Below are 23,358 nucleotides of genomic sequence, written 5' to 3' on the forward strand. Positions count from 1 at the left end.
CATTTCTTGGTGAAAAATTTCCAAATTTAACATTTTGCATTTTTTTTTACTTTGAAACTCTCTGCTTATGAGGAAAATGGACATCCCAAATACATTTTATATTGATTCACATGTACAATATGTCTACTTTATGATTGCATCAAAAAGTTGACATGTTTTTACTTTTGGAAGACATCAGAGGGCTTCAAAGTATAGCAGCAATTTTCCAATTTTTAACCCCTTAAGGACACATGACGCACTGAAACGTCATGTGTCCACTCCCGATCTATAACGCGGGGCCATGGCGTGGGGCCCGGCCTCTAACAACGGCCGGGACCCGTGGCTAATAGCGCACGGCATTGATCGCTGTGCCGCACGCTATTAACCCTTTAGACGAGGCGTTCAAAGTTGAACGCCGCGTCTAAAATGAACATCCAGAACAGCTTACAGGACAGCGGGAGGGCCCCTACCTGCCTCCTCGCTGTCCGATCACCGAATGACTGCTCAGTGACTGAGATCCAGGCATGAGCAGTCAAGCAGCAGAATCATCGATCACTGGTTTCTTATGATAAACTAGTGATCAATGATAAAGATCACTGTGTGCAGTGTTATAGGTCCCTATGGGAGCTATAACACTGCAAAAAAAAGTGAAAAAAAGTGAATAAACATCATTTAACCCCTTCCCTATTAAAAGTTTGAATCACCCCCCTTTTCCCTTAAAAAAAACACAGTGTAAATAAAAATAAAAATAAACATATATGGTATCACCGCGTGTGTAAATGTTCAAATTATAAAAAATATATTGTTAATTAAGCAGCACGGTCAATGCCGTGCGCGCAAAAAAATTCCAAAGTCCAAAATAGTGCATTTTTGGTCACTTTTTATATCATGAAAAAATGAATAAAAAGCGATCAATAAGTCCTATCAATGCAAAAATGGTACAGTTAAAAACTTCAGATCACGGCGCAAAAAATGAGCCCTGATACCGCCCCATACACGGAAAAATAAAAAAGTAATAGGGGTCAGAAGATGACAATTTTAAACGTATACATTTTCCTGCATGAAGTTATGATTTTTTCCAGAAGTCCGACAAAATCAAACCTATATAAGTAGGGTATCATTTTAATTGTATGGACCTACAGAATAAATATCAGGTGTCATTTTTACCGAAAAATGTACTACGTAGAAACGGAAGCCCCCAAAATTTACAAAATGGCTTTTTTTTTCAATTTTGTCTCACAATGATTTTTTTTTCCCGTTTCACCGTAGATTTCTGGGCACAATGACTGACGTCATTACAAAGTAGAATTGGTGGCACAAAAAATAAGCCATAATATGGATTTTTAGGTGCAAAATTGAAAGAGTTATGATTTTCTAAAGGCAAGGAGCAATAAACGAAAATGCAAAAACGGAAAACCCCCCGGTCCTTAAGGGGTTAAAATAAGTTTCAAAATCAGAATTTTTCAGGGACCAGTTCCGTTTTGAAGTGGATTTGAGGGGCCTTTATATTTGAAATACCCCACAAATGACCCCATTATAAAAACTGCACCCCTCAAAGTATTCAAAATGACATTCAGTAAGTATGTTAACCCTTTAGGTGTTTCACAGGAATAGCAGCAAAGTGAAGGAGAGAATTCCAAATCTTCATTTTTTACACTCGCATGTTCTTGTAGACCCAATTTTTTTATTTTTACAAGGGGTAAAAGGAGAAAAATCTTCCTAAAATTTGTAACCCAATTTCTCTCGAGTAAGGAAATACCTCATATGTGTATGTCAAGTGTTCGGCGGGCGCAGTAGAGGGCTCAGAAGGGAAGGAGCGACAATGGGGTTTTGGAGAGTGAGTTTTTCTGAAATGGTTTTGTGGGGGTATGTCACATTTAGGAAGCCCCTATTGTGCCAGAACAGCAAGAAACCCCCCAAATGGCATACTATTTTGGAAACTACACCCCCCAGGGAACATAACAAGGGGTACAGTGAGCCTTAACACCCCACAGGTGTTTGACGACTTTCATTAAAGTTTGACGTGTAAATAAAAAAAATCACAAAAATGCTGGTTTTCCCCAAAATTTTACATTTCTACAAGGGGCAATAGGAGAAACTGTCCCCCAAAATTTGTAACCCCATTTCTTCTGAGTATGGAAATACCCCATGTGTGGACGTCAAGTGCTCTGCTGGTGAACTACAATGCTCAGAAGAGAAGGAGTGCCATTGAGATTATGGAGAGAGAATTTGGTTAGAATAGAAGTCAGGGCATGTGCATTTACAAAGCCCCTTGTGCTGCCAGAACAGTGTACCCCCCCCCCCACATGTGACCCCATTTTGGAAACTACACCCCTTATGGAATTTAATAAGGGGTGCAGTGAGTATTTACACCTCACTGGCATTTGACAGATCGTTGGAACAGTGGGCTGTGCAAATTAATAATTATATTTTTCCTTTTCACAGACCACTGTTCCAAAAATCTTTCAGACACCTGTGGGGGGTAAATGCTCACTGTACCCCTTATTACATTCCGTGGGGTCACATGTGGGTATTTTTTTTTTTTTTGCGTTTAGGTCAGAACCACTGTAAAATCAGCCACCCCTGTGCAAATCACCAAATTAGGCCTCAAATATACATAGTGCGCTCACTCCTGAGCCTTGTTGCGTGCCCGCAGAGCATTTTATGCCCACATATGGGGTATTTCCGTACTCACATATGGGGTACAACTCCCAGCATGCACTGACAGACCATACATGCTGGGAGTTGCAGTTATGCAACAGCTGGAGGCACATTGGTTGGGAAACACTGAGCGTTTGTTACTTAACTCAGTGTTTCGCAACCAGTGTGCCTCCAGCTTTTGCAAAACCACAACTCCCAGCATGTACAGTCTCTTAGTGCATACTGGGAGTTGTATTTTTGCAACAGCTGGAGGCACACTGGCTGTGAAACACTGAGTTAGGTAACAAACTCGGTTTCACAACCAATGTGTCTCCAGCTGTTGCAAAACTGCAACAATCAGCATGCATTGACAGTCTAAGGGCATGCTGAGAGTTGTAGTTTTGCAACAGCTGGAGGCATACTGCTAAAACTCCCAGCATGCCCTTTGGTAGTCTGTGCATGCTGGGAGTTGTAGTTATACAACAGCTGAATGCATAATTTTTCATCAAAAAATGTGCCTCCAGCTGTTGCAAAACTACAACCCCCAGCATGCGCAGACTACCAAAGTGCATGCTGGGAGTTGTAGTTGGAACTCCAGCTGTTGCAAAACTACAACCCCCAGCATGCCTTTTGGCTGTGCATGCTGCGAGTTGTTGCTAGGCAACAGCAGGAAGTGAACAGGGACTGCCGCGCTGTATCCAGCCAAGGGACCGATCCTGCTGCTCCTGTCGCCGCCTCCGATCCTGAGGGGACAACCGCCGGACCAGGGCAAGTTAGGAGACCCCCTCCGGCGCCGATCTACGCTCCCATCGCCGTCCCGATCACCGCCCAGCAGGTCCGTGGTTGATCGGTCGTTCTGACCGATCAATCACATGATCGTGAGGCGGCACCCGTGCCACCTCACTCCTGCTGGGAATGGGGCTGTCTCGTCACTAGAATAGCGCAAATCGCCGGTCTGAATAGCGCAAATCGCCGGTCTGAATTGACTGACGATTTGCCACGATCACCGACATGGGGGGGTCCAAGGACCCCCGTGGGTGATATGCCGGGATGGCTGCTGATACATATCAGCAGTCATCCAGTTCCGATCTCCGTGTCCGGAGACACGGTGATCTAGGAAAGCTGCACCGTAAATGTACGGCGCTAAGGAGAGGTCCGCTATGGGGATTTTCTCCTACTCTGGACAATTGACATTGACAGAGGTGTCAGCAGAGAGCACTTCCTGTAGTCCTGAGCAGTTTGGTGTGCAGCTCATTCGGGTGTGTCTCTTTGTGTGCTCCAGAGACTTCCAGCAGACCAGAGCAGGTGTTTCATCAGCCTCCCCAGGAGTGTGGCAGCCTCCTCGGGAGAGCCTCCCTGCATGGCATCCCTGGCCTCCACCTCCCGTTCTTCAAGGCTGGCGGGGGGTGGAGAGCAAACAGCAACAGCCATTCCGGCCCGGGGTAGAAGATCTGGCAGAGTCTGCAGCAATGCAGGCTCTGCTCCCCCGGCAACAGGTACCAGCCAGAGATCTGGTGGACAAAAGGCGAGGAGGAGAAGTGTGGAGTTGTGGGTAGAGCGAGGGCCCAAGGAGTCCAGTGCCAACTACTGCTCCCGCCTGGCCGCGAGGTTTGCTGAGGTGCGGCAAGGATCTGAAGTTGGCCAGAGAAGATCTGTGAGGCGCTCAGAATCTGGTGAACACTGCACCAAAAAAGAACAGGCCAGAGTTAAGGAAAAAGATCGCAGCACTGAAAGCTGAGATTGTGCAGCTGGAGGAGAGGAGAGCAGAGATCTTGGAGGGGAGCGGTCTCTTTAAGGAAAAGCTTGAGAACGACAGCCGGTTTGCCGCCACGAAATCCCCAGGTAAGGTGGATGTTGGGGAGAGTAGTGGCGGTGAAGATAGCGAGGATGGTGGTGAAGCTGTAAAGGAGGAGGAGAAGGTGGAAGAAAGTGCACAAGTTGTGGAGATGGATGCTGTTCCTGTGGCTACTCCCTATGACACCAAAACACAGGACAGCTACATTGAGCCAGCACAGGTGGCACTACCAGCAAGCGATAGTGAGGAGGATGTGGAAAGTGAGGCTGGGGGATTGTTGAGGGCGATCATAATGCAGGAGTCCCCAGCCCACCTCCAGAATTTTACCTTTGGAGAAGATCAGCGTGAGGATGTGGTGGTGAAGCGAAAAGCTAAGAAACAAAAGATTGAGGAAACAGTACAATATGTGTTTGTTCCCTTCCAGCAGTCTGGGCCAGCTGCAAAGCTGGTTCAGGCTGCTGGGCCCCCAAGACTGCCAGACCCCGTTTCTGTGGTGGAACGGAGCCAGCATGGGGGGTACAGCATGGCGTCAGAAAAGGCAGAGGGCGCAATAGATGTGAAGCCCACCCATCTTGCCGGTAGGGAGGGGCAGGATGGGCTGATGGTGGGCAGTGGCGAGGCAAGCTATGCTGCCGTGTGCTCGGGGGGCGGTTCCCCGAGTGCTATGGGCATTACCGGCACTGCGGGGCACTCCCCTGTGAGGGGGGGGAGTGTCCGGGTGCCGGTGGAGGAGAGTGGTAGGTCTGTGTGCTCGGGGGGCGGTCCTCCGAGTACTGTGTATTCTGTGGGCGCTGCGGGGCACTCCTCTGTGAGGGGGGGGAGTGTCCGGGCGCCGGCATCATCCACAGAACCCGTGTGGTTGGGAAAAGTAGGTGCTGGCACTGTGGGAGGAGCTGGGGTGCGCCCGGAGGGGCAGCCCCAGACTCCGGAAGTGACTTCAGCTATGGAGCAGGAACTATCGGCATCGACCCCGGCAGCTAAGCCAGAAAAAAAGAGTGTAATAAAACCTGCAACACTACAAGTCCCAGCCAGCCCAGAAAATGTTAGTCAGGATAAGAGTGCTGGATGTGAGAATGCTGAGTGTGGAAGTGTTGTGGATGAGAGGAGTGTATGTGGGAGAGTCAGTGGAGTGAATGATGGTGGGAGTAGTAGTGATATGAATGGGAAGAAAGATGATGAGAGGAGTGGTGTGAATGGTGTTATTAGTGGTTCTGGGTCTGGTCCGGCTGCCCCCCCGGTAGTGACTGCTCCTAGGAGCTATGCCAATGTCGCTGCCGGGGGTTCAGGGGGGTCCCCGTCTCCGTCCGGCTCTGGAGGCCTCTTGCAACAGCGCCTCCTGGAGGCTCTACGCAGGGGTGACAGGTCGATCCAGGTAGAGGGAAGGGGTGAGGTCGACCTGTCTTTCTGGATAGAGAGGCACGGTTTGGGGGCTTTTCGAGAGAGGAATGGGGAGGTGGTCTGGTCCCTCCCGACATCCGGGCAGGACAATAACCGTAGGAATGTGGTCCGTCTGATTTGGAGGGGCGAGGATGCGTGCCCACCTCGCGCAAAAGTGGTTGAGCTCCTCCTTCAGATGGAATTCAGGGCGAGCGACATCTTTGCCCTGATTCACCCCTATGGTTCGTCTGAGTTTGGCGTCAGTTTCGTTCGGCCGGAGGGTCTTGAACTCTTCTGGTCGAACTACGAAGTGGCGAAGAACGAGCCCGGCTGGCGGGATTTCGCCGTAAAGGCGATTTCCCGTCAGAACTCTGTCAAGAAAGTGACCGTTTTGACCCGTAACGAGTCGCTTTCTTGTTATGACATCATGACCTGGCTCGGACGGTATGGGGATGTGACGGACATGCCCAAGAAAAACTTTGATGAGCACGGGATCTGGTCCGGGGCCTGGACGTTTTCCGTCAAACTCAAGCGTTCAGGGAGTACAGTTGCCCACATTCCGTCAGCCGCCTTCCTTGGACGTGATAGGATCCAGGTCTTCTACCAGGGGCAGCCTAAGGTCTGTCACAGGTGTGGCAGCCCCACCCACTTTAGCGCAGCCTGTACTGTGCAGGTCTGCGCTTTGTGTGGTGGGGTGGGTCATCTGGCCGCATCCTGTAGGCAGATCCGGTGCCACCTGTGTGGTGTCCTCGGGCACCCTTTCAGCCGTTGTCCTAGCGCCTTCGCCCGTGCAGCGGCCGCTCCGGCTGAGGAGAGCTGTGAAGTTGCCTCGGCTGGGGAGGGCACGGGCAGGGATAGGGGCGCAACAGGGCTAGTGAGGAGGAAAAAGGGCCCCGCCAAACTAAGGCGGGAGGAAAATCGGAGGAGGAGTAGGGAGCTGGAGAGTGCCCAGGTGGCGGGGGTAGCTCCGGCCCCTGCTCCTGAAGCTGGCCCTGTAACCGCTGAAGCCCAGGAGGAGGACGTGCTGGATGAGGAGGTCAGGAGGCTGCGCAAAGAGGAGGGCAATATGGCCGACACTTCCGATTCCTCCCACTATGAAAGTGTGGATGAGGAGAGTGGAGAGAGGCCTAAAAAGAAAGACAAGGGCAAAAGAAAAGGGAGAAAGAAGAGGTCAGAGCCCTCTGTTCCCTGTACTACGGGCCAGGTCCAAAACGGAAGCCTGATTGCCCCCCCTCTGATTGACCTGTCAAACCGGTACCTCGTCCTCGATACCATCTCCTCCCCCTCCTTGAAGGGGGAAGGTGAGGGCCAGGTGCCTAGGAAGAAGGAGCCTCCAGGGGGAACTGGGCCCTGTCCTATTGAGGCTCCTTCCTTGGAGGGCAGGGCTAGACCGGGGCCGGACGTAGATGGGGATCAAATGGACCAAACTGAATCAAAAAAAAGAACTAAGAGTGGTCCTGCCCTCTCATCTTCTTCGGGGGATGAGGGGGCTAAAAAGAAGGGAAAGAAAAAGTAAAGGGTGTGGCCGTCTAATTTAATCACCCTGTATGGCGGCACTCACCCCATTGACGCTGGCATCTATTAACTGTGCCAGCATAAAGTCAGATACGGCTAGATTCGCAGCCTTTGATTTTCTCGGCCGCGTTGAAGCTGACATTTTCTTTTTACAGGAGACCAGGTTGCCAGATCTAGCCTCTCTGGTAAGAGCCAGAAGAGAGTGGAGGCGTGGTCCCTCCCACTGGTCTCTTGCGGCTGAGCCGTATAGTGGGGTGGCGGTCCTTTTTACCGCTCCTGTTGAATGCCGACGGGTTATTGAATTAGAAATGGGGAGGTGCCTGATCTTAGATGTCTTCATGAAGGGACAAGAGCTTCGGCTCATTAACATCTACGCCCCGCAAACTAAGCGGGGCCGTAAAGATCTCTTTATGAGGATTAAGCCCTTTCTTTTTACGAGTCGGCAAGTGATCTTTGGAGGGGACTTCAATAATGTCACGAGGTCCCAAGATCGGAGAGGCTCCAATGGTCCGCTGACTTGCGATAGTGTGGCACTGATTAGCATAGCTAGAGAAGCTCGCCTAGAGGACGCCCACATCCGGAGCCCCTCGGGCCACGCGGGTTTCACCTATCATCAAGGTAGTCGCAGGTCTAGGATAGATAGGTTTTATTTAAAGGAGGAAGCCGTCTCTTCCGCAGTGTCCGTGGTTGAGGTGGAGTTCTCCGATCACTGTATGATTTTGTTTTCCCTGAATGTTTCAGAGACCCCCCGGATGGGTAAAGGTTATTGGAAGCTGAATTCGTCCCTCCTGGAGGAAGCAGAGGTGAGACAGTCCTTTGAGGATTTTCTTCAGAGTCAGGTACCTTTACTGGGCCTCTGTAGTAATAAGCTGGAGTGGTGGGAGATATTCAAGAAGCGGGTTGCGGGGTTCTTCCGCCAGCTCTCGAGCCTCAGGTCCCTGAACAGGTATCGCCTGTATCAGGGTCTGAGGAGGAAACTCGAGCTTCTTGTCTCGACTGGAGGTAGCCGAGAGGATATCTCCAGAGTGAAGTCCTTGCTGATGAGGTGTCAGTACGATAGGCACGCATCTTTGGTTTTTGAGAGGGATTTCGGGAAGTACCGCTCGCCCGACCCTTACAGGAACTGCAAGATGTCAGTGAGTAGTAAAGTCATTTCAGGACTGATTGATAGTACAGGATCTCTGAATCGGTCCAGATCAGGGATCTTGGAGGTCGTCAGATCCTTCTACTCGCACCTCTTGGGGAGGAAGGATCTAGATCGAGACAGGATGTCGGTTTTCCTGCCTGAAACCATTCCTGAGCCAGGGGTAGACCCCTCTCTTGATGTTTTGGCAGAAGAAATAGGGGAAGAGGAAGTGAGACTGGCGATCGAGGGGCTCGCCCCCAAGAAGTCGCCAGGCCCGGATGGCTTAACATCTGAGTGGTACAGGACCTTTAAGGAGTCTTTAGCTCCCCTCTTGACTGAGGTATTTAATGAGTGTCTCTCCTCGGGCACTCTGCCGAAGTCAATGAGGAGGTCAGCCCTGATAGCCGTGTTGAGAATTGGAGGCCCATAGCTCTTCTCAATACGGACAGGAAGCTTCTGGCCAAGATATTGTTTAATCGGCTGGTGAAGTTTGCACCCCGGCTCCTTTCGGGGGCTCAGCACTGCTCTGTTCCAGGCCGAAGCACCTTAAGTGCTGTCCTTAGTGTCAGGGAGGCAGTGGAGCGGAGTAGTGCAGGTCTCTGGAAGGGGTACTTGCTGTCCTTGGATCAGGCCAAAGCATTTGATCGGGTGAACCACGAGTACCTCTGGTCCGTCCTCCTGAGATATGGCTTACCAACTACTTTTGTTAATTGGCTTAAGATCTTGTATGCAGGGGCAGAGAGTTTCCCGCTTGTGAACGGGTGGTCTGGCCGCTCTTTTGAGGTGGGGTCCGGAGTCCGTCAGGGTTGTCCTTTGAGCCCGCTTTTATACGTGTTCGCAATCGATCCCTTCGTCCGGAGGGTAGATTGTGGGCCGTTGGCGGGAGTCGGGATGAGTCTGGCGGAGCCGGCTGTCACCCAGAGAGTGGTGGCGTACGCTGATGATGTCACTATTTTCGTCTCCTCGAGAGAGGAGGTCGATGTGGTGATGTCGGAGGTGGAACGCTACTCGGAGGCATCCGGGTCTAAGATCAACCTAGATAAGTGTGAGAGTCTCTGGCTGGGAGGGGGGGATCCCACGTTTGATCTCCCGGACACCCTTCCAGGGCCCCAAGAATCAGCAAAAGTCTTAGGCATCACATTCGGCCAGGATGATTATCCCACCAAAAACTGGGATGGTAAGCTCCAGGATGCCACTCAGAAGGTGAACCAGTGGAAGGGTTGGTCTATGACCCTCAGGGAAAGGGTACACCTGATCAAATCGTACCTGCTCCCCTTGTTTATCTATCTGGGCAGCGTATGTATCTTGCCAGAGGCTTACTATACTAGGATCTACAGCCTTTTTTTCCAACTGTTATGGGGGAACAGGATGAACCTAGTCAAGAGGGAGGTTACGTACCGCACGAGGAGACTAGGGGGTTTATCTATGGTAAACCCTGTGGTGTTCTTTACGAACACCTTCTTGAAAGCCAACATCGCAAACCTCTGGTCAGAGAGGGCTCCTCCATGGGTACTCTCCTGCAGGGAATGGTTTCGGCCTTTCTTCCAGGAATGCGAGACAGGAGGGCAAGTGAAGGACCTCCGTACGCCCCATGGATATCTTCTGGCTTACGCTACCCCGACTCTGAAGGCGATACGTCAGTGGGGTCTGGGAGTGTGGGAGATCAGGACCCAGTCAAGGCAGTTCCTTGACAAACGGGTTCTGTTGACCCACTTTCAGAAGCCTCTGGCGCTCAGGGACTGCCCAGGTCGGGATCTGAGGGTGGGGTTGTATCTTTTGAACATGAAAAGGATCCCCCAGAAGTTTTGGGACTTGGCCTGGCGCTGCTTTCAGGGGAAGCTATATGTAAGGGACAACCTGAAGTGTAGGAATTCTGATGACCGGGGATGTCCCTGAGAAGAGTGCGGGGACACGCTGGAAAGCATGGACCACTTCCTGCTTCATTGTCCCTTTAATATAGGGGTTTACAACCGGGTGGGAGCTTCCATCGGCTGGAGTCAACTTGCCGGCCTTACCTATCCGGAGTGGGCTTATGGGGCATTCAGGTCCCTGGGTGGCCGAGACCGGGGCACTTTATTCTTAGTTAGCTTAGTGGTTAGGTACTACACGTGGAGTGCACGGTGTTTAGTGTCGACCCAACAGAAAATCCTCTCCGAGGTGGAGGTCTGTAGGAATATCACCGGTGACCTTGGGAAGATCAGGTCTTTGGAGTATGTCTTGGTACCAGTAGGGCTTCTCTCCTATGGAGAGGTTTTTCTTTTGATGTGCCCTAGGTACTAGGCCCTTAAGGTGAAGTACCTTATTTTGGCCAGGGATAGTGTATATATCTTAGGGTGAGTATAGGGTCAGTTTCATGAAGGGATAGTGATAGGGTAAGAGGTTGATAGGGAGAGGAATTTAAATTTAATTTTATCAGGATTGCCATCCTTCTTCCTGGTGGGGGGCTATGCATGTCACCTTAGCCTTTTGTTTTGTTTTCTATGGAAAAGATTGTAAAGGGCTTGCAGGCAACCAAACTTGAGCCTTGTGGTTTTGGTGTATTGTACTGTTAATATTGCTTGTTGTAGAGTATGTAAATATTGTTTTGTATATATATTGTTCTGTTTACATTAGGTTGGGTGGGGTTTTTTCGGGGGGTGGTGGTGGTCTGTACCCAGGACTGGACTGTTGCAGTGGGTACTATTTTGGGGGTCTGGTATGGGTCAGTTGTGGACAAAAACTGTGACCTATGGACTCTGACCCATGTCCAGAGGGGGTGGTGGGTGATGGGATAGTTTAGTATAGGTTGTTTTTCTGTGTTATTGAGTTGTTTGTTATGTATAATCTGTATAGTTTTATGTATACACCTTATTTTTATTTTTTATTTTTTTTTTGTAATATTTTTTATTTTATTTTACATTTAATTTTTTTTTTTTTTTTATTTATTTATTTATTTATTTATTTATTTATTTTTTTTTAATTTGTACAATGTCATAATTATTTGGGAGAGAAAGGCAGTCGGACCAGTTTTCAGTTATTATAGTATAGTGTTAAGAGTACACTATATTTATGTTTGTGTTTATGTTTGTGTCCCAGTGTGGATTAGTTTTTGTTTGTGGGTATATGTATGTGTGTGTGTGGTGGGGGTAGGGGAGGTTAAAAAAAAACATATAAAAAAAAAATGTATGTATGTATGTATGTATATATATATGTATATATATGTGTGTGTGTGTATGTATATGTGTATGTATGTGTATATGTGTATGTATGTGTATACATATATATATATATATGTGTGTGTGTGTATGTGTATGTATATATATATATATATATATATATATATATATATATATGTATAGAAAAAAAAAAGAAAAAAAAAAAAAAGTGTATTTGTATATATGTATATATATATATATATATATATATATATATATATATATATATATATGTATGTATATATTTTGTTATCCAAGTTGGATTATTTTTGTTACGACAGCTAGCCATATTTTTGTTTTGTTATTGGGGGAGGAGCAGTGTGGTTATGTTTAATAGTTTGGATATTTTTAGTTTTTGATCCCAGCGTGGAAAGCTTTATTTATGTTCATTAGGTATGTGTGTGTGTGTGTGTTGGACTATAGTAGGTAATGATTTATTTATTCATTTATTTTTGGTTTATCTGGGCTGGCCGGTTAGGAAGGTTTAAGTTGTCATTTTGAGACGGATAGTTTGTTTTTATGTTCAGTTTTGTTAATTTTGTTACAGTGAAATGAACTTGTTTTATGTTTTGTAAAGTTTTGTACTTTTATAATAAAAAAGAGTGTCAGCAGAGAGTACTATGGTCAGACAGAAACGAACTATAAAACTTCCTCTGTAGTATACAGCAGCTTATAAGTACTGGAAGGATTAGGATTTTTAATATAAGTAATTTACAAATCTGTTTAACTTTCTGGAGCCAGTTCATATGAAATGTTTTTTTTTTTCCACTGGAGTACCCCTTTTTTTGTAGGATGCAATGATGGAAAGGAACAGCATGTTGTCTTCTACACACATCTCTTCTACACATATACTATGGTGTAATATATCTACTATTACCAGTTTTGTAGTTTAGCACCCCAACTTTGATATGATAAGATTAATTTCCATTTTTAATGTTCTCTTTTTTATCTATCATTACTCAGAATTTTGGAATAATTGAAGAGCAGAAATCATGAAAAACAGAGTTTTTTTTAGCAGAAATATGGTAGTAGGAAGCATACTGTGTAGTCACAGATCCACATAAAAATATGAGTGCGCCATTGGGACACTATCTTCCTGCTCTGCACTTCCAAATAATAAAAATGTTAAGTGAAGAGTAATATAACATTTTTATAATAAATAGTTCTTCAGATCCATGCGTGTATTCAATACAAACATAATAATATGTAAATCTAGAACATTATAATTCACTTTGTGAAATATTATCTCGTCTTTTTCCCCAGATACAGTTTAAGTTATACATTTGTCAAGTAAAATATAGATAATGGATCCTCTGATCGTAGTAGAAAATACCTTGAATGAAAACTTAGCTTCCATGAAACATAGAATATTGAAAAACATATTCCACGGTAAACATGGAAATGCATTATTTTTCTGATACATGAAGCAGAAGACAATTGTATTGCAGTTTTTAATATTAAGAAAAGGTCAATGATTTTAGCCATAGTTGAACATTCAGAACATTCAAACTTTTTTCTCTATTAATTTTTACATTTTAAATCAAATATTATTCTAGACATGTTATAGACCCTTTTCCACCTGTTCGGTAAAAAGGTCTTAGAAACCACAATATCATCCTCCTCACCAACCAATATAATTTGGACTCCCAGGTATAAAATTAGCTGGTTCAAGACTATAACAACCACCAAAAATTTGCTAAAAGTTAAATTTTTAGTACAAAATCTCATTAAACCATCATACAGAAAAATATATCACAAAACAATATTTACAAATATAGGTAGATCGGTTGGTATACAAAAATAGAGACCTCTATAAAAGACATCTACTTAAATATCAATCCAAAGATTTTCCCAATGTGTTTCCCCGCATGGCTAATATAAAGATTCGGTTCATTAGGGGATTATCATAATGCTAATGTGTATGTGGAGGATTACGCATGTGTATACATAAGATTATTTCTAGATACAGGAAATACAATGTACAAATACACAAGACACAAACAAAATAATTTTTAGATACAAAAGGATACCGGCCCAGATTTATCAAACTGTGTTAGAGAACAAGTGGGGTGATTTTCCCCACAGCGACCAATCACAGCTCAGATAACAAGCTGTGGTAAAGTGAAAGCTGAGCTGTAATTGGTTGCTGTGGGAAAATCTCCCCACTTTTTCTATCACACCGTTTGAAAAATCTGGGCCACAGTATATGTTACGCCTAGCGCTCCGGGTCCCCGCTCCTCCCCGGAGCGCTCACGGCGTCTTTCTCCCTGCAGCTCCCCGGTCAGTCCCGCTGACCGGGAGCGCTGCACTGTCATGGCCGTTGGGGATGTGATTCGCACAGCGGGACGCGCCCGCTCGCGAATCGCATCCCAGGTCACTTACCCGTTCCCGTCCCCTGCTGTCATGTGCTGGCGCGCGCGGCTCCGCTCTCTAGGGCGCGCGCGCGCCAGCTCCCTGAGACTTAAAGGGCCAGTGCACCAATGATTGGTGCCTGGCCCAATTAGCTTAATTGGTATCCACCTGGTCCCTGACTATATCTAACCTCCTCCCATGCACTCCCTTGCCGGATCTTGTTGCCCTTGTGCATAGTGAAAGCGTTTTGTGTGTCTAAAGCCTGTGTACCAGAACTTCTGCTATCCACCCTGACTACGAACCTTGCCGCCTGCCCCCGACCTTCTGCTACGTCCGACCTTGCTTCTGTCTACTCCCTTGTACCTCGCCTATCATCAGCAGTCAGAGAGGTGAGCCGTTGCTAGTGGATACGACCTGGTCACTACCGCCGCAGCAAGACCATCCCGCTTTGCGGCGGGCTCTGGTGAAAACCAGTAGTGACTTAGAACCGGTCCACTAGCACGGTCCACGCCAATCCCTCTCTGGCACAGAGGATCCACCTCCTGCCAGCCGGCATCGTGACAGTAGATCCGGCCATGGATCCCGCTGAGGTCCCTCTGCCTTATATCTCTGATATCACCACGGTGATCGCCCAGCAATCCCGACAGATCGCCCATCTAACCCACCAGCTGTCGGAAATGTCCACCATTGTGCACCAACTTCAGTCGCAACTTCAGCAGCAATCATCTCCTCCGCCAGCTCCTGCACCCCTTCCGCAGCGAGTGGCCACTCCTAGCCTCCGCCTGTCCTTGCCGGACAAATTTAATGGGGACTCTAAGTTTTGCCGTGGCTTTCTTTCGCAATGTTCCCTGCACATGGAGATGATGTCGGACCAGTTTCCTACTGACAGGTCTAAGGTGGCTTTCGTAGTCAGCCTTCTGTCTGGAAAAGCCCTGTCATGGGCCACACCGCTCTGGGACCGCAATGACCCCGTCACTGCCTCTGTACACTCCTTCTTCTCGGAAATTCGAAGTGTCTTTGAGGAACCTGCCCGAGCCTCTTCTGCTGAGACTGCCCTACTGAACCTGGTCCAGGGTAATTCTTCCGTTGGCGAGTACGCCATACAATTCCGTACTCTTGCTTCTGAACTATCCTGGAATAATGAGGCCCTCTGCGCGACCTTTAAAAAAGGCCTATCCAGCAACATTAAAGATGTTCTGGCCGCACGAGAAACTCCTGCTAACCTGCATGAACTCATTCATCTAGCCACTCGCATTGACATGCGTTTTTCTGAGAGACATCAAGAGCTCCGCCAGGAAAAAGACTTAGATCTCTGGACACCTCTCCCACAGTCTCCACTGCAATCTGCGCCTAGGCCTCCCGCCGAGGAAGCCATGCAAGTGGATCGGTCTCGCCTGACCCTGGAAGAGAGGAATCGCCGTAAGGAAGAGAATCTTTGTCTGTACTGTGCCAGTACCGAACATTTTTTGGTGGATTGCCCTATCCGTCCTCCACGTCTGGGAAACGCACGCTCGCACCCAGCTCTCGTGGGTGTGGCGTCTCTTGATGCTAAGTCGGCTTCTCCACGTCTCACGGTGCCTGTACGGATTTCTACTTCAGCCAGCTCTTCCCTCTCAGCCGTGGCCTGCCTGGACTCTGGTGCCTCTGGGAATTTTATTCGGGAGTCCTTGGTGAATAAATTCCGCATTCCGGTGACCCGTCTTGTCAAGCCACTCCACATTTCCGCGGTCAACGGAGCCAGGTTGGATTGCACCGTACGTTACCGCACGGAGCCCCTCCTAATGTGCATCGGACCTCATCACGAGAAAATTGAATTTTTGGTCCTTCCCAATTGCACTTCCGAAATTCTCCTTGGACTACCCTGGCTTCTACACCATTCCCCAACCCTGGACTGGTCCACTGGGGAGATCAAGAGTTGGGGTCCCTCTTGTTCCAAGGACTGCCTTAAACCGGTTCCCAGTACTCCCTGCCGTGACCCTGTGGTTCCTCCTGTATCCGGTCCCCCTAAGGTCGTTAGGGACTCTGCCTGCCACAGAAAATGCCTCTCCCCCCCTCCCAGTCCCTTCAGGCAAGCCTCTGTGTCCCCTCATGGCTCCCGTCCTTGTGTCGCCCTGCCCCGTGCCAAGCTTCACCCTCTGCCCTCCCTCCCCATTCCTACTCCTGCTGTACTGCCTGCCATTGAGGAAACCATCCATTCCTTCCCGGTGTCCTCATCCCAGGGGAGGCAGTCACCGGACAAAAAAAAGGGGAGACCTAAGGAGGGGGGTACTGTTACGCCTAGCGCTCCGGGTCCCCGCTCCTCCCCGGAGCGCTCACGGCGTCTTTCTCCCTGCAGCTCCCCGGTCAGTCCCGCTGACCGGGAGCGCTGCACTGTCATGGCCGTTGGGGATGCGATTCGCACAGCGGGACGCGCCCGCTCGCGAATCGCATCCCAGGTCACTTACCCGTTCCCGTCCCCTGCTGTCATGTGCTGGCGCGCGCGGCTCCGCTCTCTAGGGCGCGCGCGCGCCAGCTCCCTGAGACTTAAAGGGCCAGTGCACCAATGATTGGTGCCTGGCCCAATTAGCTTAATTGGTATCCACCTGGTCCCTGACTATATCTAACCTCCTCCCATGCACTCCCTTGCCGGATCTTGTTGCCCTTGTGCCTAGTGAAAGCGTTTTGTGTGTCTAAAGCCTGTGTACCAGAACTTCTGCTATCCACCCTGACTACGAACCTTGCCGCCTGCCCCCGACCTTCTGCTACGTCCGACCTTGCTTCTGTCTACTCCCTTGTACCTCGCCTATCATCAGCAGTCAGAGAGGTGAGCCGTTGCTAGTGGATACGACCTGGTCACTACCGCCGCAGCAAGACCATCCCGCTTTGCGGCGGGCTCTGGTGAAAACCAGTAGTGACTTAGAACCGGTCCACTAGCACGGTCCACGCCAATCCCTCTCTGGCACAGAGGATCCACCTCCTGCCAGCCGGCATCGTGACAGTATACTTATGTCCGTAGTGTATAAGAAAATAATAGCATACAAGGTGTAACAATATGGTACAGAGCAATAATGCAGAATCTCCTGAAGAAATTATAGTTGATCATATATGCATGTCTTTAACCCCTTAAAGGGGTACTCCGGCCCAAAGACATCTTATCCCATATCCAAAGGATAGGGAATAAGATGTCTGATTGTGGGGGTCCTGCCGCTGGGGACTCCCGCAATCTAGCATGCAGCACCCACCTGTAAGTACTGGCCATAGACTTGCATTGAGGGGGTGGGGTGTGATGTCACATTGGGCGGAGTCGTGACATCACGGTAATCCGTCCCCGTGGTCAGGAAGCAAAAGACTGAGAACCTCCAGCGCTTCCGGCAGTACTTACAGGTGGGCGCTGCATGCTAGATTGCGGGGGTCCCCAGCGGTGGGACCCCGAGATCAGACATGTTATCCCCTCTCCTTTACATAGGGGGTAAGATGGGGGCCGGAGTACCCCTTTAAGGACGCAGGGTTTTTCCATTTTGCATTTTCATTTTTTCCTCATCACCTTCTAAAAATCATAACACTTTCAATTTTGCACCTAAAATTCCATATTATGGCTTATTTTTTGCGCCATCAATTCTACTTTGCAGTGACAGTAGTCATTTTACCAAAATATCCATGGTGAAGCAGAAAAAAAATCATTGTGCGACAAAATTGAAGAAAAAATGCCATTTTGTAACTTTTGGGGGCTTCCGTTTCTATGCAGTGCATTTTAAGGTAAAAATAACACCTTATCTTTATTCTGTAGGTCCATACGGTTAAAATGATACCCTACTTATATAGGTTGGATTTTGTCGTACTTCTAAAAAAAAATCATAACTACAAGCAGGAAAATTTATACGTTTAAAAATGTCATCTTCTGACCCCTATAACTTTTTTATTTTTCTGCATACGGGCCGGTTTGAGTTTGAGGGCTCATTTTATGCGCCATAATCTGAAGTTTTTATTGGTACCATTTTTATACTGATTGGATTTTTGATCGCTTTTTATTTATTTTTTCATTATATAAAAAGGGACCAAAAATACGCTATTTCGGACTTTGGAATTTTTTTTGCGCGTACTCCATTGACCGTGCGGTTTAATTAATGATGTTTATTTTATAGTTCGGACTAGAGATGAGCGAACGCACAGTAAATTCGATTCGTCACAAACTTCTCGGCTCGGCAGTTGATGACTTTTCCTGCATAAATTAGTTCAGCTTTCAGTTGCTCCGGTGGGGTGGAAAAGGTGGATACAGTCCTAGGAGACTCTTTCCTAGGACTGTATCCACCATTTCCAGCCCACCGGAGCACCTGAAGGCTGAACTAATTTACGCAGGATAAGACATCAACTGTCGAGCCGAGAAGTTCGTGACGAATCGAATTTACTGTAAATTCGCTCATTTCTAGTTCGGACATTTCCACATGTGGCGCTATCACATATGTTTATTTTTATTTTTACTTGTTTTTTTTTTAATGGGAAGAGGGGGGGATTTTTACTTTTATTAAGGAAGGGGTTAAATGATCTTTATTAACTTATTTGTTTTAGACTTTTTTTTTTTGCAGTGTTATAGCCCCCCCCCCCCCCCCCCGGTGACTACTTCACTGCACATACCGATCTCATACACAGATCATTGCCATGCATTGACACAGCAAAGGTCAGTGTAATCGGCAGGCGATTGCTCAAGCTTAGATTTTAGACATGACGGAGGCAGATGAGGGGAGGCTCGCGTTCTAGCTGATCGGGAATTCCCGGCCGTACGTACAACCGACCAATGGCAGTTGGGGGCGGGGGGGTTAAAGTTAATTTCCCCCGCTCTGCCCACCGATCGAAGTCCGGGCAGTGCAGGGGAAACACGTGCGGCGAGTGGGGAGCATGGTTGGCTTACTGGATCAGCGGCAGCGGCGGCATCTGATTAGTGGCGCCGGCAGGAGGAGTGTGACCGGAAAGTGTGGCAGTGGTGGAGGCTGCAGTGAAGATCGCCAGTAAGCGATCTTCACTGTGGCATTTTAATAGTTGCAAAACTACAACTCCCAGCATGCCCAGACAGCCAAAGACTGTGTAGTGGTCTCTAAACTGTAGCCCTCCAGATGTTGCAAAACTACAATTCCCAGCATGCCCAGACAGTCAGGGATGCTGGGCGTTTAGTTCTGCAATATCTGGCCCCTCATATGTTGCAGAACTACAACTCCTAGCATGCCTGGAAAGTCTGGGCATGCTTGGAGTTGTAGTTTTGCAACATCTGGAGGGCTACAGTTTGGAGACCACTACTTAGCGGTCTCCAAACAGTTCTTCCCCAGTCATTTCATAACTACAACTCCTAGCATGCCCAGACTGTCCAGGCATGCTGGGAGTTGTAGTTCTGCAAAATCTGAAGGGTCATGTATTGCAGAACTACACACCCAGCATCCCTGACTGTCTGGGCATGCTGGGAGTTGTAGTTTTAAAACAGCTGGAAGTACACTGGTTGGGAAACACTGAGCTAGAGTCTGTTTCCTAACTCAGTAATTCCAACATGTGTGCCTCCAGCTGTTGCAAAACGACAATTCCCAGAATGCAATGACAGACCGTACATGCTGGGAGTTGTAGTTTTGCAACAGCTGGAGGCACACAGGTTTGAATCACTGAGCTAGAGTCTGTTTCCTAACTAAGTGGTTCTCCACCAGTGTGCCTACAGCTGTTGCAAAACTACAACTCCCAGCATGTACGGTCTGTCAGTGCATTCTGGGAGTTGTAGATTTGCAACAGCTGAAGGTTTGGGGTACCCCCCATGTGAAAGTACAGGGGTAACACCAACATTTTAGCGTTAAAAATCTAATTTTTCATTTCCACGTCCCACTTTAACGAAACTTCGTCAATCACCAGTGGGTGTTAAGGCTCAGTGTACCCCTTGTTACGTTCCTTGAGGGGTGTAGTTTCCAAAATAGTATGCCATGTGTGTTTTTTTTTTACTGTTCTGGCATCATGGGGGCTTCTTAAATGGGACATGACCACAAAAACCATTTCAGCAAAATTCGCTCTCCAAAATGCCTTTGTCGCTCCTTCCGAGTCCACTAGTGTGCCCGCAGAGCAATTTACATCCACATATGAGGTATTTCCTTACTCAAGAGAAAATGAATTACAAGTTTTGGGGGGAGCCTTTTTACCTTTTACCCCTTGTAAAAATGAAAAAAATGGGGCTACAATAACATTTTAGTGTAAAAAAATGGAGATTCTGATTTTTCTCCTACATTTTGCTGCTATTCCTGTGAAACACCTAAAGGGTTAACAATCTTTTTGAATATCATTTTGAATACTTTGAGGGGTGCGGTTTTCATAATGGGGTCCATTATAGGGGATTTCCAACATAAAGACCCTCAAATTCACTTCTAAACTTAACTGGTCCCTGAAAAATTCAGATTTTGAAATTTTCGAGAAAAATTTGAAAATTGCTGATGAACTTTGAAGCCCTCTGGTGTCTTCAAAAAATAAAAACATGTCAGCTTTATCATGCAAACATAAATTAGACATATTGTATATGTGAAAAAATAGGTAATTTATTTGACGTGTAACTTTGAAGCAGAGAGCTTCAAAGTTAGAAAAATGCAAATGTTTCCTGAAATTTTAGATTTTTTCATTAAGAAATGATGACCACAAGGGGTTAAATAAAGTCCAGATTATTACAATATGCTGCTTGTAGGATCTGCTTTAAAAATGTACAATGGATGAACAGAGGTTATTTTCTTTGTCCATCCAAAGGGTAGGGAATAAGAAGTCTGATTGTGGGGGTCCTGCTGCTGGGACCCCTGTGATCTCTGTGCATCCTATAAACAAAACCGATGATGAAAATGTACCCCTTTAAGTATTCAAAGTTTATTGATTTTTAAGGATTTTACAAAAATTTTATCAAACAAGAGGCTGAATTAAAAATGTTTTATTTTTTCTTACAGATATTCCATTTAAATCTATTTAATCAAGCCCCATCCTTAAGACATGGGAAGGGGCATGACAGCAGGAGGGGGTGTGGCGTGATGTTATGTCTCCGGTTGTGCAAACCCTGTGTTCTAAAAATTACTGTTTAGAATTCTGGGTGCTGCACAGGTGATTGCGAGGGTCTCAGCGGCAGATAGAGGATAACATGTCTGTGGGTGGAGCATCCCTTTAACCCCTTGGGGACTCAGGGTTTTTCTATTTTTGCACTTTCATTTTTTCCCTCCACACCCTGTCAATTTTGCACCTATAGACCCAAATGATGGCTTATTTTTTTTGCAACCAATTCTACTTTGTAATGACATTAGTCTGTTTACACAAAATCAATGGCGAAACAAAAAAAAATAATTGTGTGACGATATTGAAGAAAAAACTCAATTTTGTAATTTTTGGGGGCTTCGGTTATTACGCAGTGATTTTTTGGTAAAAATGACACCTTATCTTTATTGTGTAGGTCCATTCGATTAAAATGATACCCTACTTGTATAGGTTTGATTTTGTATTATTTCTGAAAAAAATCATAACTACATACAGGAAAATGTATACGTTTAAAATTGTCATCTTCTGACCCCTATAACTGTTTGAGAGCTAATTTTTCGCACCATTATCTAAAGTTTTTATCAGACTTTTTGATTGCTTTTTATTTATTTTTTATGGTATAAAAAGTGACCAGAAATACGCTATTTTGGAATTTGACATTTTGTTGCACGTTCACCACTGACGGTGCAGTTTCATAAATTATATATTTTTATAGTTCAGACATTTACGCATGCGGCAATACCACATATGTTTATATTTATTTTAATTTAAAAAAATTTTTGTGGGAAAAGGGGGGTGATTTAACCCCTTAACGACAAAGAACGCACATTAACATCCTCCGCCGGCTCCCTCGATATGCCGCGGGGTGAGATCCAGGCAGGAGCAGTCAAGCGCCGATAACACTGATCACAGGCATGTTAATGCACGCCAGTGATCTGTGTAAAAGATCAGTGTGCGCAGTGTTATAGGTCCCTATGGGAGCTATAACACTGCAAAAAATAAGTAAAAAAATGTGTTAATAAAGATCATTTAACCGCTTCCCTTATAAAAGTTTGAATCACCCCCCTTTTCCCATAAAAAATTTTTTAAACAGTGTAAATAAAAATAAAAATAAACATATGTGGTATCACCGCGTGCGTAAATGTCCGAACTATAAAAATATATCATTAATTAAACTGCAGGGTCAATGGCGTACACGTAAAAATAATTCCAAAGTCCAAAAAAGCGTATTCTTGGTCACTTATTATACCATTAAAAAATGAATAAAAAGTGATCAAAAAGTCCGATCAAAACAAAAATGGTATCAATAAAAACTTCAGATCACGGCACAAAAAATTAGCCCTCATACCGCCCTGTACATGGAAAAATAGAAAAGTTATAGGGGTCAGAATAGGACATTTTTAAACGTATTAATTTTCCTGCATGTAGTTATGATTTTTTCCAGAAGTACAACAAAATGAAACCTATATAAGTAGGATACCATTTTAACCATATGGACCTACAGAATAATGATAAGGTGACATTTCTACCGAAATATGCACTCACTACGTAGAAACGGAAACCCCCAAAAGTTACAAAATGGTGTTTTTTTCTTCGATTTTGTCGCACAATGATTTTTTTTCCATTTCGCCGTGGATTTTTGGATAAAATGACTAATGTCACTGCAAAGTAGAATTGGTGATGCAAAAAATAAGCCATAATATGGATTTTTAGATGGAAAATTGAAAGGGTTATTATTTTTAAACGGTAAGGAGGAAAAAATGAAAATGCAAAAACTGAAAAACCCTGCGTCCTTAAGGGGTTAAACTTTTATTATGGAAGGAGATAAATCAGATTTATTAACTCTTTTTTACACTTTTTATTTGCAGCACATTGATTGCCAGCACTGTTCAATGCAAAGCCATAGCATTGCATTGATCAGTGTTATCGGTGGTCGATTGCTCAAGCCTGGATCTCAGGCTTGGAGCAATCAATCGCTGATCGGACACGCCGGAGGTAGGTAGGTAACGGACCCTCCGCTCGCGTCCTAGTTGATCGGGGCATCCCAGTTTAACTGCAATGGTCCCAAATAGTCCGAATGAGCTGCCGGGAATGCTTTTTTTTACAGTTTAGACGTGGCAATCAACTTTGAATGCCTCGTCTAAAGGGTTAATAGAACGCGTCCACGCGATCGGTAAAGTGCGTTATTAGCCCCGGGTCCCAACTATTGTTAGACATCGGGACACTGCGTCGTTGGAGCGGGACTCAGGACATACAGATAAGCCCTGAGTCTCCAAGAGGTTAACATAATTTGCATGGGATAAAATTGTGATGCTATTAATCTTGCACATCATGAGAGAGCAGTGCCAGAATTCCTCTGCTGATTTAATGTAAAT

The 23,358-nt window shown here is 46.4% G+C and overlaps 1 protein-coding gene across 2 annotated transcripts in view; it reads right to left on the reverse strand.

The window, feature by feature from the left end:
- DMD (dystrophin) overlaps positions 1–23,358 on the reverse strand; it is a 2,642,350-nt gene that overhangs the window by 1,930,694 nt on the left and 688,298 nt on the right. The gene's annotated exons all lie outside the window — the stretch shown is intronic.

This window comes from Hyla sarda, chromosome 2 (genome assembly GCF_029499605.1).
Source record: "Hyla sarda isolate aHylSar1 chromosome 2, aHylSar1.hap1, whole genome shotgun sequence".
Taxonomy (NCBI): Eukaryota; Metazoa; Chordata; class Amphibia; order Anura; family Hylidae; genus Hyla; species Hyla sarda.